The 18,360-nt window shown below is 39.9% G+C and overlaps 1 protein-coding gene across 11 annotated transcripts in view; it reads left to right on the top strand.

Annotated features, from left to right (window-relative positions):
• Positions 1-10,038: 10,038 nt before the first annotated feature.
• Positions 10,039-18,360, top strand: part of adgrb1a (adhesion G protein-coupled receptor B1a) — a 215,833-nt gene continuing 207,511 nt past the window's right edge. For all 11 annotated transcript variants that reach the window (XM_039805661.1, XM_039805658.1, XM_039805650.1 and 8 more), the window contains exon 1: positions 10,039-10,618. The gene's annotated coding sequence lies outside the window, so the exon portion shown is untranslated. The remainder of the gene's footprint in view (positions 10,619-18,360) is intronic.

Here is an 18,360-nt window from a genome sequence, read left to right as displayed (position 1 = left end):
ATGCCAATGTAAAGTCAATGAGAAGATGACGTAGCATTAGGAGCAACTACAGTAGCGAGTAGTATGAAAGCTCAAAAATGCATGTAGGGAGGTTGGTTGTGGTGGTGGATGGGTCAAACACAGGACTTTCACCCAGGAGACCAGGGATCGTGTCTCGCGTGTCACTTTTCCTAAACCCAACTGTAACCGTCCCGTTCTTCTTTTCCTAAACCCAACCGTCCCATTGTTGTCCTGCATGTCACGGAAACGTAAGCCCACCCACGACCTTTTCCTTAACTTAAGGGGCCGTTCATTTCACGAAATTGTTCCGTGGGCCCATCACGGAATTTTTTACCATTCCGTGAAACTGCCACCGATTTTGAGTTAAGGGGCTGTGTTCATTTCACGGAATTCTGTGAGATCAGGTTGGTACGTTCAAAAGTAGTTTTAGTCGTGCAACAAAAAACTCAGATTGGACAGATAGTCTAGCTAGCTGTCTGGATTTACCCTGCAGAGATCTGAGAAGCAGTTAACCATATTCCTCATGAATCCACTGTAACCCTAACCCCAAAAAAGTGGAAGGAAACGGACATCGGCGAAAAGATATGCATCCGGCGGAATTTCCTGCGGCACCGGAGCAATCCTGATAGTGGAACATCGAGGATATAGACTAACACACTGTGTACCTGGGGCTTTTGAGGCCCCTGGGGTCTAGGATGCCTGGGTGGTAATGATCCAGTTCATAGGGATTCAAAAAAACAAATTAAATACAAAAAACAGACACTTTCAACCATGGTGGGAACATGAAATACTATCCAAGGAAGCAAAAACATTACCGCATCGCCACAATGAGGTCCTGAAATCATGTCACAACATGAAGCATGTTGGCAATTGAAGCAAATGTGCCTAAAATTACAACTTAATTTTCTCTGCCAACAAACAAAAGACAGGAATGATTTACATCCAAGCTTTTGTGCTACTTTAAACGATGTTGAATAGCACTACTCATTCATGCCAAGCATTAATGAATTCCTGGAAACGTAGCCATCGTTAATTCCTCCGTGTCAGTGTGAGGCATTAGGAGATGGGGTGTTTCTTTTTAAATGCTCTTTTATTAGTTCAGCTGCTAACACAGCTGCTTTCCCCTCACACTCATCCCTGTGCTCTCCCTCTGCTCTTAGACTCTTAGCTGAACATAATTCCAACACAAAGAGCCTCAGAAAATGCACTCTCAGCCATCTGTAAATGCAATTCATGACTAGGCTGCATACGACTTTGATTGTGCCAGGAATTTGATTGCTTCATGGGTGCAGTAAAAAGAGAGGATGTTGGCAGGCGTTTCAGGACACATCGTGTTATATTCTGCAGCTTGAAGAGAAAATTGACTCAAAAATGTTTGCAAACATGATCAGACATCACTATTCCAAAGACAAAGGGTTTGGAGGCATCAACGCTTCAGTCATCCAGTTCAACCCCAACATGAAATATTCAAATGTGAAGCAGATGGCGCATACGTTCCCCTTGACAACACTGTTTGTTAAGTGGTCTTGAGATGCATTTCTTTTTGTATGTGTCCTTGTGTGCACTTGTACATGTCTGTTTGTATTTGATTCAAGTGGAGACAATGACAGTCAAGGAGGGAAGATGCGTTTGTGTGTGCTCTCGCCTCTCAAAGCCTCTCACATCTCTCCAGGTTTCACATCAGAAGGGTTTCCCAGCTGTTTGGCTGTGCCCAGTGGCAAAGCTAAAAGTGTGTTTACTGTATGTACGCGAGTGTGGAGTAATGCCTGAATACATATCATACATAGCTTAAAGAGAGAGCATGTGAAACTGAGGAGACAGATGCAAACAGATGCAACAGTGTGAATTTCCCCATTGTGGGATGAATCTTGAATCAAACTATTAGGGGTCAGGGTGTTGCAACAAGCACTAACTACTGCTACACCAACCCCTGAGAATGATATAATCCGACTGAGAGCCAGAGCTAAATGCATCACTCTATATCGACGACGTTTTATATCCGGGATTGTTCAGGTGCCGCCGGATGTCCCTCATTTTTGGCTGGATGTCCGTTACCTTCCTCTTTCTTTGTGTTGGCATTCTAAACTTGGCGTGGATTTACTACTGACTATGGTTAACTGCTCCTCAGATCTCTGCAGGGTAAATCCAGACAGCTAGCTAGACTATCTGTCTAATCTGAGTTTTCTGTTGCACAACTAAATCTACTTTTGAATGTACACGTTCCACCAAAACAAGTTCCTTCCCGAGGCTATTTTTCAGAGGCACCGTGGCTTAGCACCGCCCAAGACAACTGTGATTGGTTCAAAGAAATGCCAATAAACCAGAGCATGTTTTTCTCCTATCCCGGAATTAGTGTTAATTGTGTCACCTATTTTTAATTTAGTCTTAGTCTTGTGCCAAATTTCCTTCTTAGTTTTAGTCATATTTAGTCATTCACATATCTTTTTTGTTAGTCAAGTTTTAGTTGACTAAAAGTCTCGTCATTTTAGTCAAGTTTTAGTCAAAACATTTTAGTCTTTTTTTAAATAACAAATTATTTCTGAGATTATTTCTGATAACCGTTTCAGTCAAATAGTTATATAAAAATAAATTATATAAAGTTATATAAATATCGAGCCTCTTCCTTATTTCACCAGTAAATTCCTGTTAAACAACAAAAACAACCACTGAATGGGAAAAGGGCATTTTACAATAACATTGAACGCAGCACGAAGGTGGCGTGGCGAGTTTGAAGTGAACGCAACATTTGTAGGAGCAGTCCTACGTTCCCCTGTTGGAATCCTCTACAGTGAAATACAGATAAACTTTTACACCTTTTAGCTATCAGCATTTTTACCGTGTTTACTCCAGCTGCTAGCTAACGGTAGGCTAACGTTACCTGCTGTAGAGTGTGGTGTTAACTAGCGTCCCGTGCAGCGATGTTTCGGTTGCCTCTAACGTCCGTTTCGTAGCATCGAAATCCGCGTTGCTATTCAGTCCGGTAGATAACGGTCGTTAAGGCACCAGTTGGTGCCGTATTAGCACCGGGTCTTGGTACCCAACCCTAGTAACAGCTGAATATTCTATCTCATGATGGAAAAGTAGAGACGACTTTAGACGAAAATGAAGAGAGATTTTATCTTAGTTTTTATTTTATGCAAAACATTTTAGTCTTGTCTTTTTTTGTCAACAATAATGCATGTTAATTTAGTTTAGTCAGCGTTTTTGGACATTGGCGCAGTCTCGTCATCATCTCGTCTTAGTCATGGAAAAAAAGGTCATTGACGAACATCTTTAGTCTCGTCTCGTCTGATGAAATTAACATTACCCGGAATGCTGTGTGGACTAGCCAGACCTTCCTCCGCAGCACTGTGGAGGAAGGTCTGTCAATGCTAGACTACCCGAAAGTTAAAACTCTGTTCATTGTGAGCAGTTCAAAGATTCTTCGCTGCTTTGGCTCTGCTTGTAACAATGCTACTTTGTTTTTTGAAATCTGCTTTAGATATTCATGGTCCTCAAACTGTAAATTATAATGATTTCTGTAAACTAATGACTTTTGGTACAGTGCCTTCACTAAGTCACAATTCATGTCACAGTTTCCCCTTTGAACCACTTCTAGCTACTTTATATCAATGACCAATGTTCAGACTGCAGGCTAAAGTGATCCAAATCCAATTTTTTTGTGCAGGGCCCTTAGATCTATCTAATGCTAAATTTGACACAATTTAAATCACCTTCAACATTGAGAGGGCCCTTCATATGATATGATATTACTGGGTGGAGAGGTTATAAAAAATTGGGCTGACATGTGTTAGGGGCATAAACATTTACAAGCGTAATGTTCTGATTCTGCAGAAGGCCGTATACTGTTATGAATCTCCCCTCGTGGTCTGTGTGTACATTAGACAGTTTAAAGGCTTTTTTTTTTAAATGAAGATCTTTACATCTTTACTACCCTGGTTACCTGCAGAGGAGAAGACCTGGCTCACACATTGTTGTTGTTTTTTTTACACTGTTCAGAATTTAAGTGGGTCTCCTGTAACAAAGCAATATCATATTCAAGGGATTTAAGATGGCTCTTATCTTTTAACAGGTTTCTAGATACTGTTTACATTCAAATTCACCACAAAACGTGTTAAAAGTATATCCAAAAGTTCTGGAAACCCTTCCTTGGTGAAGCATCTACAGAAGTCAGACGAGTTTTAAAGTTCTCATATTATGCTCATTTTCAGGTTCATAATTGTATTTAGAGGTTATATCAGAATAGGTTTACATTTACATAGGTTTTACATTTTTGTTGTACTGCACATTGCTGCAGCTCCTCTTTACACCCTGCGTGTTGAGCTCTCTGTTTTAGCTACAGAGTGAGACATCTCACTTCTGTTCCATCTTTGTCAGGAGTTGCACATCTGCAGTAGCTAGGTAAGGACTACTAGCCAGTCAGAAGCAGAGTATGAGGGCGTGCCCTGACAATAGCTAGGTAAGGACTACTAGCCAGTCAGAAGCAGAGTATGAGGGCATGCCACGCTAGCAGCTAGGTGAGAATTATAACGTGTGTTACAAAGTGACGCATGTTCATCACAGACGTAAAGGCTGGACTTTAATAGCGCTGTTTGGAGCAGTTTGTGAACAGTGTTTTTTGTTGGAGATGGTAAGTCCCTTTTGGGTGGACTTTGGGCTTTTTCACTTTGTAAACTTATAATGTGCACAAAAACATATATAACACAATAAAGGAAAGGGAAAAGGCCAAAAAGCATAACACGAGCACTTTAAGAAAAAATGCCACAAAAAAAAATCTAAACACTCCCAGCTTGTTACAGCATGACCCCACAATGATAACATTAGTTTGATAAATGAAGACGTAAAGATAAGAGAAGGTGACATGCAGTCTACTGTTATGAATTACACATCTCAGGCAAATTTCATATCCCCGCAAGACTTCTGTAGACCCTGCACGCAGTGGAGCTCTCCGTGGTCCTGATCCTGTGGCTGTCAGCGGCTATAGAGCTCAACAGTGAACACCCACTTTTTTAACGGTTCTGGTTCCAGAAGTGTTTTCCTCCATTCAGTTGTTCCATTGACCTTTCAAAAATTGCTGCAGTGCCCCAGTGTAAAGCGAGCAGGAATCTTCCTACTGGAGAGGGCGTGAATGGTATTTCCATTTACAGCTCTTGGCCACAAGGCGAGATTCAAATCGTGGCACACTATTTACACTCCATCTATTCCAATATGACATAATGGCTTCAGCGTGTGGTCAAAATCACAGGACATGTTTGTAATTGTTTGCTAAAAGCAATGTTAGTGGATAAATGGTCAAATATTCAGCTTCATTCTAAGTAGTGGTAACCTAGTAGGCTAGTAGTCAGATTGCTGATCAAACCAACCTTAATATTGATCAATTTCATTCAATTGTATGAAAGACTTAACAATATCCACTTTGATATGAATAGTGTCATACTTTTGGAAAATACATTGGGAATTGGTATAGGGGTACGTGCGTTCATCTGACAGGGCTGTGGGGGTACCTCAGATCAAAAAGGTTGGGAACCACTGTTCTAACATACACAGTAGAACAATGCAATAAATGGGATCTTTTTTATCAAAAAGAGCAGATGATGGTTTATGAAGTAAAAATGTAAATAATCTAGCATTACAATACTTATCAAGCGAATATTTCAAGTAATGCCGACCTTACCCCAAACGACTTTTCAAGTGATTCCACCGTCACAGACTAATTTCTAATATCAGAATGAAATCCTGAGAGTCTTTCTAGAATCGGGTGCTCCAGTCGTCTCCATCGTTTGGTGTAAGGTGGTCATAAAACTCAGTCCCAGTCAGTCTTTTTCCCGTCTGGACATTTTGACAAAATCATTTGATGCTATTGTAAGTTTAAGTCTTTTTAGTGAAGTTAAATCTTGTGACCATTGTCAACAACCAATGGGTGCTCTCCCTCCAGCACCAAACAGGAACCAGCAAATGGCTGGAGCCAGTGTTGTTCATGGTTACTATGGCGCCGTGCTAAGCTAAACGCTAAAGAGGGAAAGTTGCAGATTTTCAACCCTTCGGCAGTGCGTCATCCAACAGGAGTTTTAAGGCAGATAAACACAGACCTCCGGGTACTGGAGACATTCATCTGCATGTACGGCAGAACAGAAAATCGACAAACTTACCCTTAAGTTACCAGCTAACGCTAGCGGTCAGCTAGCTAGCTTGGTTATATTTTTCAAAACAAATCTAGTTGTAGTCTTGATAGGAAAAATTTCAAGTAAATAGTCTAACATTACAGAACATCAAGCCAAGTTTTTTAATTTTCATTGAAGACAAATCTAACGATAGAGGAAAAATCTTTTTTTATGGTAAGCTTTCTTTTTAAACTATTACAAATAGAGTTTAGTGTTTTTGAAACAACTTCATCACTGGTGAAAACTTAAACACTTGTGTAGTATTAAAAGGAAACTCCACTAATTTTACACCTCCAAGTGTCACAGCTGGTTATGCAGGGCAATGGGGATAGAAGAGGAAGCAGGATGACTTCAGTGAAATCATTGCTGGATAGCTTACAGGCATCAAGAGTCCAAATTAGACAGGCAGTCAACAATCAGGCACGTAAGAGGCAACAGAAAACTGAATTATCTCTGGTTCTGCTGCGTCAATTCAGATTTGTGTTAAATAACAAATGTGTTGAGGGTCAAGTTAAATTTTTTCTCTCTTTACAAATGTTTTGTTTCCCTAGCTAAGGAAAGTCCATGCACCTACTTTTATTAACCGCCATCTGCTTATATTCACCAAATATACACACTAATGATTGAGAAGGTTATTACTTGGTCAACCTCAAAGCTGCCCTTAGGCATAATGCTAATTAAGCAGCTGCTTAGGTGCCACCACTACTGGTGAACACCTCTGTTCACTTCTTTTCTAGAATTTACGTATTTTTCTTTTATCAGTGTTTTTTATACCCTGGACAGGTTAAGTGTATAGCAATGGATGGACATTTTATCAAGTTAACATTTTTTTCTCTCAATGATTTCAGTTGCAGTGCAAAAACACTCTGGGCCAGATTTACTAACACTAGCGCAGTTTGCACTGCGTCTGTTTATGCGAGTTCGGTAATAGCGCACGCTATGCTTCCACATTTTGCGTAGTATTTATCAACCCTGACACCCATCAGGCAATCAGCGTCTTTCTCCGCCCACTATACTGTAAATTGCGCTGTAGCAAAGCGGTACTTGTGCTATGGTATGGCTGAGTGCAGACTGCGATATTCCCACTGCTGATGCTATGACTGTTTGAAATGATCCTGATGCCAATATTTGTAATGTAGGGAGGAGTTTAACAACTGCTGGAATGGGATGTGAACGCTGAGTGGGAGATTCAATTTCATCTTTGATTTCTTCCAGTAACTCTAATATTGCATGGCTGCTTGATCTGTAACGCTAAATAATGTTGTGTTCACTGACAAAGTGTGATTCTTGTGTTTAAAAATATTTTCAGCCTCGCCTATGTCTTCGTCTTGCTCAAATTACTGTTGCCATTTCACCAGCGGCATAAAGGTCTACGAGGAAACTCGATTGCAGCTGGTTTAGACCTGCTTTTAAGAGGCGGCGAATTTCCCCTGCAGAATAGAGGCGCGCTCTTACTGACAGTCTTTGTAAATACTACGGAATATATAATTAGGCGCACTTTGCGCTTATCCTCCCACCTTTTTGGGTGGAACTCCCACTTTCCCCACGACCCTCCCACGAACGCATATTGAAAGCGCAACTTGTGTCTTCTCGCTCATGTGGCAGACAATCTGCGATTCTACCCAAGTGCGCCCTGTTTGTAAATAGCCCGCATCGGTTACGTCCGTCTTTGCGACCAATTAGCGCCTGGAAACAGGCGCAAACGGCTTGATAAATCTAGCCCTCTGTGTCCACATGATACAAGCCTTCCATGATCTCGCACCACCCCCACCTCCACACACTTGCCTGTAGCTAGTGATGATCAAATGAAGCTTCGCGAACCACTGTCTTTATTTTCTGAGCTCACTAGATGGCGCTCTCTGTTCAACAAATGATTGAAAACACACTGAATTGGCATTCCTTTAACCTTTTTCTTTGAACAGAGAGCGCCATCTAGTGAGCTCAGAAAATAAAGACAGTGGTTCGCGAAGCTTCATCTGACCATCAGTACCTGTAGCCAAGGAGGACAGGGAGGATTAAAAAAAACACAATAAACTCTTCAGAAGAGGTAATTATCTTCACTCGAGTTTCTGCGTGCCAAAGTCACCGGACGCCACAATCTTCTGAATAAAGCCATACTGATAAATACAGAGAGAGTCGTGTGGAGCTTTGTAACAAGTCATTTGGCAACGGCTTGAATCTAACATTGACATTCATTAATATCAAAAAGTTACGCACTAAAGCTTTAAGTAAACTGAGGTCAAAATTCCGAACCCCTTCAGAATTTTAAATCATTTTAAATCTGTTTTTGACTAGCAACCCAAAAATAGATATGTAAATGTAATCTTCCGTAAATGTTGTTCGAAAACTTTCTCCATGACCCCAGGATTTTATTCTCAGGAAATCTCTTTATTAAGATATAATTGCATATCATTTAATTTAATATATTTTGTTTAAAACCAAGCACGCCTAAAGATAAAAAGTAAAAAATTAAAAAAAATATGACAATCAGCCACCATGTGTAATTTTTATGTAATTTGTGGGTTACAACCCCAAAATGCACAGACAGAACACTGAGGACATAGCCTCACATGTCTTTATATGGACCAACACATCCCTATTTCACTGAACCTTGTTGGTGGGGTATGTTCGGAGCCCCTGACATGACATCTGAAAAAAATAAACTAAATTGTGCTAATCTACTAATTTGTGGCCATGAAAAACTAATTTGTGGCCACAAATTAGGTATAATCTGTGCAAAAAATACTATTTCGGGGCTACGAATTAGTATGTTGTGGCCACAAATTAGTATTTTGTGTGCACATTATACCTATATTGTGGCCACAATTTATTATCCCCCCCCCCATGTCATGTCTGGTACTCTGTATGTATGAATTTGACAAGTTGGAGAAATTGACTTATCATGTCTCTCCCACATATACTGGTGAATCACTGAATTCTTTACATTCCCTGAATGCTTTTCTATAACCTGTAAAATAAAATAAAATAACCTGTGTCTATTTATTCATTTCCTCTTTGTGTGGTAAATGTAGGTGGTGCCACAGACCTGACAGAACATCTAATTGACGCTGTTTGACTCCAGAAGAGGGGGCTGATGGGTGAACATTTCTATTCAGAGGAACCCCCTCAGCTTTGAACACAGTAAAGGCAGATCCTGGCAGGAAATTGGGCAATTTTGCCTTCGAAATAAAAGCATTCCCAGGGGGGAGGGAAGCCTCTGTTTATTGAATGTTGTTTCAGTATTGTTTTTTCAGTACTTCTGTGATGTACAACAGAAACAAAGGCTGTGCCATAGAAGTAGTTACATTTAAATATTTCATAAAGATCAAACTTAAAAGTTATTACAAGAGCAGATATGATATTTTCAACTTTTATCCACCATAGCTCATAGTATGAGCTAGCTGCAGGATGCATACGTATGTGTAACAGGTTTTGGTGGTTATGAAAACATACATATGATAGGTTTACTGCAGAAAGACAAATGGGCCTATCACAACACTAAATGTATTTTTGACTGCATCATGTATCTTTACTCATACACATATACTCTTAATTTATAGATTGACAGGCCTTAAAACATAATAAAAATGATTAAAAAACAGAATAGCAAAAAATAGGCTAATAATATAAAGATTTTTTATATAAAGATTTTTATACAATAAATTTGTTCTTCCTATAAAAGTATGTCTCTGAATGGCGCTGGTATGAATGTGATTTATGATTGATTGGAAAGTGATATTATTCTCATCGAGACGATCGTTGCAGCGCTTTCCTCAGTCATGCTTTTATTTTGAAAGATTTAGCTGGAAGTCATTTTGGGACGACTTGACTCTCTTGACAGTAGCGCGAGCCCCGGGCTTCCAAATAAGGAGTCCGGCTGTTGCTGCGCGCGGACACACAGACCGACAAGGACGCTCCAGAGCCGCGAGCTGGGGACGGCGGTTCCAGAGATGCGCGCGAGCCCCCTTTGATGTGCCGCTCCGTTAAACCTTCACATTCACCTGGAAGACTGTGTAACCCGGACACGAAGATTTGGAGAATAACTTTTTGAGACAAATCTCAGAATTACTGGAATAACAAACACAACAACTACTGTAGAAAAAAAGGAGTTCCCCTTCGTCAATTAAGGAGCAGCGGAGGACGTTTCATTTGGGAACAATGTAAGAAAATAGCTGTCGGTAAATACATTCGGGATTTTCTGGACCTACTTTACGCACTGGGAGCACAGTCGGAACTAAAGGACATTCACAACTCCTCTCTGAGTTTTTTCCTGCTTCTTTATCCCAATCATTTTGCCCAGTATAAGACGACATTTCCGTTTATAACAATGCGTTTTGTGGACTTATCCTAGGACTTATCCCCAGGCTTTTTTGGAATTGGTGAATGCCCCGTGAACGCACCGATCTTTGACCACTGACAGTATGCATCAAAGGGACCGCTAACTTACCCTACTCAAGGTAAATTCTCATTTTTTTTGAATAATTTATATTCACTAGTATTGACCTCTTATTAACACAATGTTCACCTTCAAGTTTACTGTACACACATGCCATCATGACAGCTCGGTTGGTCTAGTTTTGGTCTAGCTCTGCGTTTTGTTTTGGTAGGAGACGTGACAGATTTTGTCACCGTTCTTGGGCGGTTTGGGTCCAAATTAGCACAAACAAGGAGACTGATATACATTTAGATATAAACATTATCTGGATATTCACCCTGGTTGTTGTGGTCCCCCTTATAGTGTGGTCTGCGTTTAGTCAGGTTGGGGAGTAGCACTACATTTTCAAGTCCCGCACATCCAACCGGTGTGTTCTCAGGACGCACCGCGGGTAGAGAGTCGCTGTCTGGGCTACAGCCCGTAGGATGCACGGTGGCACGTTTCTCTGGGGATACAGTGTTGCCTACTGTAACTTCGTTTATAAAAACATGTACTTTAACGAGTCTTTGCTCATTCGCAAATGTTAAATACCAGCTTGTACGTAATTTAAGACATTTTTAGAATGCCTAAGCGCAACTCTTAAAATCGGCATGCATGAAACACACCCAGCGGTATTTAATTCTGTAAACATAGGGTGTACATTTGAACTGTTTTTTTTTATTGTTTCCCTAGACACATTTGTAACGTTTTAATTTCAGTCAAAGCGTTTTTGCATTTAGCCTCCATACATGATTTAAAAAAAAAAATACCAGCTGATATGCAACTCGTTGAATGCCTTTTCAAAGCAGTGTGTAGCTTTGCCAGTAAGCAGTGCTGCGTTAAAAAGCAAGATTCTTTGAATTGACTTTGACGTTTGGGTTCTCCATCCAAGAAAAAGCGTTGCGTCTTCGGGAAAACCTGGTCCATCACTTCTAGGAGTTTGATATATTTTAATGATCTACTGTCTTGGTATTATTCTTAGCTGTGTTAGTTTCCCCCCCCCGAACGGAGTGATGAGTTGTAGGGAAAGAAAACAACCTTTGTATCCTTCAGTACCTTTTGTGTTCCCTTTTGGCCTCATAGCCTTTAATTGTCACCTTACACATACTGCTTTAAAGCTGGATATAATGTATACAGAAAATCTTGCATGTTATTCTTTCTTTTTTTACCTGCTGAAATGCATTAATACTGTGCTCAAGTCATATCTTGGTAATACATGATGATAATGCAGGGTGAATTTATGCCCAGTGATGTATATGGGAGAAACCAGAGGCACGTAGCTGATTTCTTTGCAGTGGAGTTTAAGGCAGATGAATGCTTTGCACCTTTTGCTGTGGCGCACTTTCAGTCAGCCTGGTATCACTCACTGATGGCCAGCAGTCTTATTCGCCTCAAAATGGGTTGTTGTCATTCACTGTCCTCTTCTGGCGCAAGGAGCCTCCCTCAGCTCTGTCCTTGTGCTGCAGTAGGACTCAAAATGTCCAATTTATGGCACGCTGCATGTGCAGAGGATGCACACAAAAAACGATGAAAATGAGACAGACAGGGTAGGTTGCTGTTTTTGAGAAACTTTCCAAACAGTATTTTCGTTGGATTTCGCGTAGGGCTTATTTTGGGATTTTTTTTTTCTACTTCTGTGTATTTTCCTTGTTTGGTTGAGAGGATGATAAAATATCCTGTTAATAATTTAGTTCAACTCAGATTATCAGATTATACTGTTGGGGGCTAGAGCTGGGCCATATGGAGAAAATCAAATATCACGATATGTTTGACCAAATACCTCAATATAAATATTTTGGCGTTATTGCAGGGTTGACCATTGGTGCTTTCACAAACTATTTACACAATGAGTTTTTTGATAGTCACCAATAATGTGCATACAATGACTAAGGGGTAATGGCAAATAATAAAACGTCTAGTAAGTCAGGTAAGTAAGAAAATGACATCACTTTACTGTAATGCAGCCTTTAAAACCAGGAAAAGAAAAAACGTGTGTCATATCACGATATTACGTTATACAAAATATAAGACGATATCTAGCCTCATATATTGATATAATATTGACATATTGCCCAGCCCTATTGGGGGCACTATAAAAACACATAAGCCCATCCCTTGTATAAAGCAGATTATATTTCCATTAGTTTGTGTGCTGAACTGATCACTGTTGATTTATAGCAGCATGCTGTTTTTACTGTCTTACTTAGGGGACAGGGGACAGAGCTGAAAATGCAGAGTCACTGTATATTTTGACGAAAAGGTTTGTATTTTAGCAGGTGAGGACATGGTCTTTTTAAGTCTGGTTAAAAAAGTGCCCTTGCCATGTTGATACCTAGCAGATCTGGGAGATGTGGTCATAATCTTCCCTCCTGATATCAGCCATTTCATGTCTGTATAACGTTATGTATCACGATATAGTAAGTCTTCTGGTAATGCAATAGTCTGTATGAAAAAGTACTGATTATGTTCTCATTTTATTAAGAACTTTAGTGCAAAATGAACTTATAGTGCGAGGATGAACGTGAAGCGTTGTCCAGGTAACGCAGATATTGCAGTAACGCAGTTCAGCTGGTGGTTTTCAAACCTTGCGATAGAAACTATTAGGAAAATATATGATTTTTAAATTGTTTTGACAATATATATATCATGATTTGGCCCAGGCCTAATAATACTTAGTGTCCCTGGGTTTATTGTTCTACTATCTACTGCTAAATCCCACCCTTTTCTCCTCTTTACTGGTGCATCTTTCACTATGGGATGTATATAAAAACTCTGTTGCTGTCAGAGAAAAACCTGCAGGAACAATGCAGCTTCTGATGCCTGCAAAAAATAAAATGTTTGCACAGTTGTGGTCCAGTGGTTTGAAAATATTTTTGACCTCTCATTAATATTTCATATTTTCAAATCAAGGCCCCGCAGACATTACTTCCTGTGCATTATTCTAAACAAATGGAACCACAAAGACATAGCGGGGGCACCCTAACCCTAACACAGACATTGATGGTGTTTTCCATGATGCTTCAGTCTTTGTGTCACAGTGCCACAAAGACTGCAATTCGGGGACAGTGCCAGGTTCAGGGTCCTAGAACCCCCCCTCCCCCTCCTCCCCACCCTACCCTCCCAGGTACAAGTATCAGCAGTCCCCTGTTTTATCCACAAGAAAGAGAGGCAGATAACATACATAGACCCAACAGTAGTGCCCTGACAGGCACGACTGGCTCGGAGTCACAGGGATGAGGCAAGCCGGCAACACAACACAGGCCTTTTCAGAGCCATTCATGCATGTTTCCTTAACCTAGATGTCCTCCTTTGTTTCTGCATCTGACATCCTCCCGCTGCTTTGGAAAATGCCCGCGTTGTCGACGCACTCTCCTCCCTTCCATCCTCTCATCCTTCTGATCACTCCCCTCCAAACAAGGCTGCAGTGTCCAAGGCTGTGTGCTATTAGAGCACCTCATATCTGAATTTGTGACATCAGAGGGAGGAAGAGGAGACAGTGAGAGGCGAGGGGGGACAGAGGGAGTCATTGAAAGTGGGGAGATGAATAGATGGGTGATGTGGAGACAGTCAGCGGGATGATAGAAGATAGATTAAAGGCGAGATAGAGAGGAACTGTAGACACAGGGCTGTGTGACACAGACAGTGCTATTCTGCTGCGTCCAAATTCCAAAGATCGCTTTGTGTGGGACACACAGCATGCTTTGGAGTAAATACACAGCAGTCAGTCAGCACAGACAGAATAGTCACATACACACACACACACACACACACACACACACACACACACACACACACATACACACACACACACACACACACACACACACACACTAGGGTTGCACAATATGTCATTTTTTTTATGGTCATCGCAATATCAATTGGTGCAATAAACACATCGCAAATGCTGCGACATATCGCAAAAGAAAATATCAATGGAAAACTACAACATTAAAATGTAATTGTCATTTTTTTTGTGGTGCCTTTTATATTCAATTCAATGATCAATTTGTTCAACAAAACAATGTTGGAAACAATTTCCTTTAATTTGTTTTAAATTCAAAAGCAATTTGTTGTATTTTAGCAAAATATTGAAAGCAGCAGAACTGAGAACACTTCAATATCTCATTATTTATCGCAAGTAATATCGTTATCGCGAGATTCAGCAACGTTATTGCATATCGCATATTTTCCTCATATGGTGCAGCCCACACACACACGTAACGTAGGCCCTTAAAAAAACCTTTGCTTGGAGGTTGACCAGATCCTGCGAAACCATTGGCTGCCCTAATTAGGAACTAAACAAGGAGCTTGGGAAGGGTGCTTAATGAGGCTTGGCCAATGTGCGGAGTGAGACAGGAACTCAGGCTGACAACCGTGTAAAAGCCACAAAGATTTACCACGAAGAGCCTCAATGGCTACATTCACACCTCAGCCTTCTGCTCACTTCTGAATGGCTGTTTAGCTGTGATTGCTACGAATGAATATTCATATAGAGGATAAAATTATTGTCTGATGCCGTTATGAGTGTATGTCTGTGATGAAATGAAACTAAGCGAAAGTGAAATCGATCATTCTCATCTCTCTCCGGCTTCTACTCTGCGGGCGTTCACTCTGGTAGTGCAACCACATCTTGCCATGATCTCTGTTAGCCTATCATATCTTTGCTGTCAAACTTTAAAATCTGTTCTCCTCTCTGCAGCTGACAGTTATCTTTTCAGTACGAACGGATGCGACCCTGCTTCACCTAGGGCTGGGCAATATATCAATATTATATTGATATCGTGATACAAGACTAGATATCATCCATTTTGGATATCGTAATGAGACATAAGTTGTCTTTTCCTGGTTTGAAAGGCTGCATTACAGTAAAGTGATGTCATTATGACACTAAACTTATTAGTTGATCTAGCTGTTCTAGTATTTGCCTTTACCCACTTAGTTATTATATCCACATTAATGATCATTACTTATGACAAATCTCATTGTGTAAATATTTTGTGAAGCACCAATTGTCAACCGTACAATATTGTCGCAATATTGATATTGAGGTATTTGGTGAAAAATATGATGAGTCTAATATGAGTCTAACCAAACACTGTTCTCAAATTTTTTTTTTATCATGCACTTGAATAAATATTTATTTGTTGACTCTTAATGAAGATTCTCCTGATTGGATTAGACACGCACAGTACCTGTGAGAAGATGTAGCACCTAATGGCTAGGCTAGTCATCCAGCTAGCAGCGGGAATTTTTACTTTCAGTGATAAGATTCAATCAATTAATACTTCACCAACAAATACCATATCCACCAATCACATTGGCAATGTCAGTTTTTATCCTTAAAAGGGTTACCTAGGATATGTAAAAAGGGTAGGTATAATAAGCTTAATCTTCAGCTTCATATTTATTCAGTCTACAATGATGCAGTGCTGGATAGTTGAGTCTGTTTTATTTCATCAGTGCCCAAAATGACCACAGGGCTATATTTGGAGATAAAATAAAGCATAATAATAATAATAATAATAAAAATAATAATAACAGAATGACGGCATACAGATGATTGCCCACTTCTCGTTGGAACAGCAATACACACCAAATACTACACTGCTACTTCTAAGAGTACTGCTGCTACTGGTTACCTTCATTCTTAGGTGGCAATGTCCTCCTTCCATCAATAATTTTTTGAAATGTCTAAACACAACCGGTTGTTGTATTTAGTGTGTCTGTAGTGGCTGTGTAAAGTAGCACAAGATATGGTGGTTGGGATTGGACGAATGGGTCAATAAAGTGTGCAACTTTGACATGGGAGCTGGTTGGTTTCTGGTTTATTTATAAGGATTTTAATTTGTCAGCAAATTTGCTTGGTCTTTTTATTTAACACTCACCTTTATGAGATCACTCTATTTCACAATAGATTGACAGGAAACGTTTGGAGACCTTTGGAAACAGAAGAGGACCTTATGCAAATAAACTCCCAAGCAGACTCGAACCATGAAAGGTGGAGCCACATAGTAGGTAGGGGTGGAATCACCAGAGGCCTTACAATACAATATCATGACGATACTTATGTCACAATACGATATTATTGCGATTTTAAACATATTGCAATATTCTGCGATATATTGCAATTCATTACCTTTTTTCCAACTTCAAATTTTTCCCAATTTCAAATTAGTCCCCAAAAGGAAACTTTGTCAACATCTGTTTTATCTAAAAATATTTCATTACATTATAGTTTGTTCATCTCACTTCAATTGTATTGCTGCAAAATGAGATTGTCAAGCAGACAAACTGACCAACACATATATAATAAAAGATCGATACTTGGCGTCTGTGTATCGATACAGTATTGCCACGGAAAATATTGCGATACTATGCTGTATCGATTTTTCACACACCCCTAATAGTAGGCTATGTGGTGTAGACCATGTGTGGACCAACATACCGGAATACCAGAGAAACCCAAGAAATTATGCATTTTTGTTTGAAAAGTCACTGAGCATAATTGTTGCTAATGCACAATTTTGTGATGTCATACGTAATTTCAAGGACGGTTGTGTAGTGTAATTGGATAGTTTGTTGCCAGAGTGAAAATTGGCACCTGCCAGGGAGTTAGAAAACATTCATTCCAAACAGACACAATTACATATTTTACCTATTTATTTCTATGCTCATTCATGAGTGAAATGACAGCAGTCGGAACTGTGGAAGAAGCTGTGTGATCACTTAATCATTCCTGTTGCTCAGGTATAAAAGCTGGGTGAGGTGCTACATGGGGCCCTTTGTTTGGAGACAACTGTCGAGAGAGCAGCCAACCATAAACTGAGCTCAACGCTATCTGGTTGACAGAGGTATTTATAAGCATTGAAATACAAATCCTGTGTCGATTGAACACTCTCAGACTTTATACCATGTATCCTCCAGCATCAGTTTACAGGTAGCCAACTTTTATCTAATCCCACATCAAAATAGTATATTTTCCTAAGCTTTGTGAAAGTAGGTTAAAAAATAAATGCACTATAAACAACCTAAAACTATTATCTTCCCAAAACCTACACAAATTAAATGATTTTATTGGTCCTTCAGGAATTGAACCACCCCCTGAAAGCATTGATAACCCATTTCTAAATGTAGAGACCCAGTGAGTGAGCTGACCGTGAGAAGAAAACAGCTTAGTGCAATTATTACATATTTAAAGGTGGCGAGTGGTATGATTAGACCTCTGGTTAGGAAGCCATGTTGTGCAGCACTGGTTATTGATTTATACAAAGTATTTGACACTGTTGACCATTCAGGCTTCAAAGTATTGAGTTATCTGAACAAGCAGCATGATGGTTTGACCAATATGTTAATGATACGTCTCAGTGTGGTCAAAACTGATTAAGATCACTTGAGATCTCTAGCCTATCACCAGATATAATCATGAATATTAGACAATTCTGCAAAAAGATTTTTACGTCCAATGACAAGATTTTTTTATTCTTCCTTTCTACAATATATGCATGGTAAATGGAGACTGGTCACGGTTGGGTTATGGAAAATAAAAGATGAAGAAACTAACTAGTGAAAGGTTATGGTTAATAAAAAAAGGTCCACACTCTTACTTTGTGCTTCCCTATTTAAAGGGCAGAGTACTTCCTGCATTGTCACTGAACGTAATTTCCAGGTAGACTGGGCTGGAGGTGTACCACAGGGATCTGTTCTTGGTCCTCTTTAATTTATTATGGATATTATAACATTGACAGTGATACAAATGACACCATAATGCACTACTTGTCCTCTACA

Source organism: Perca fluviatilis, chromosome 7 (assembly GCF_010015445.1).
Source record: "Perca fluviatilis chromosome 7, GENO_Pfluv_1.0, whole genome shotgun sequence".
NCBI lineage: Eukaryota > Metazoa > Chordata > Actinopteri > Perciformes > Percidae > Perca > Perca fluviatilis.
The sequence above is the reverse complement of the archived record's forward strand: the minus strand, read 5'-3'. Positions and strand labels throughout refer to the sequence as shown.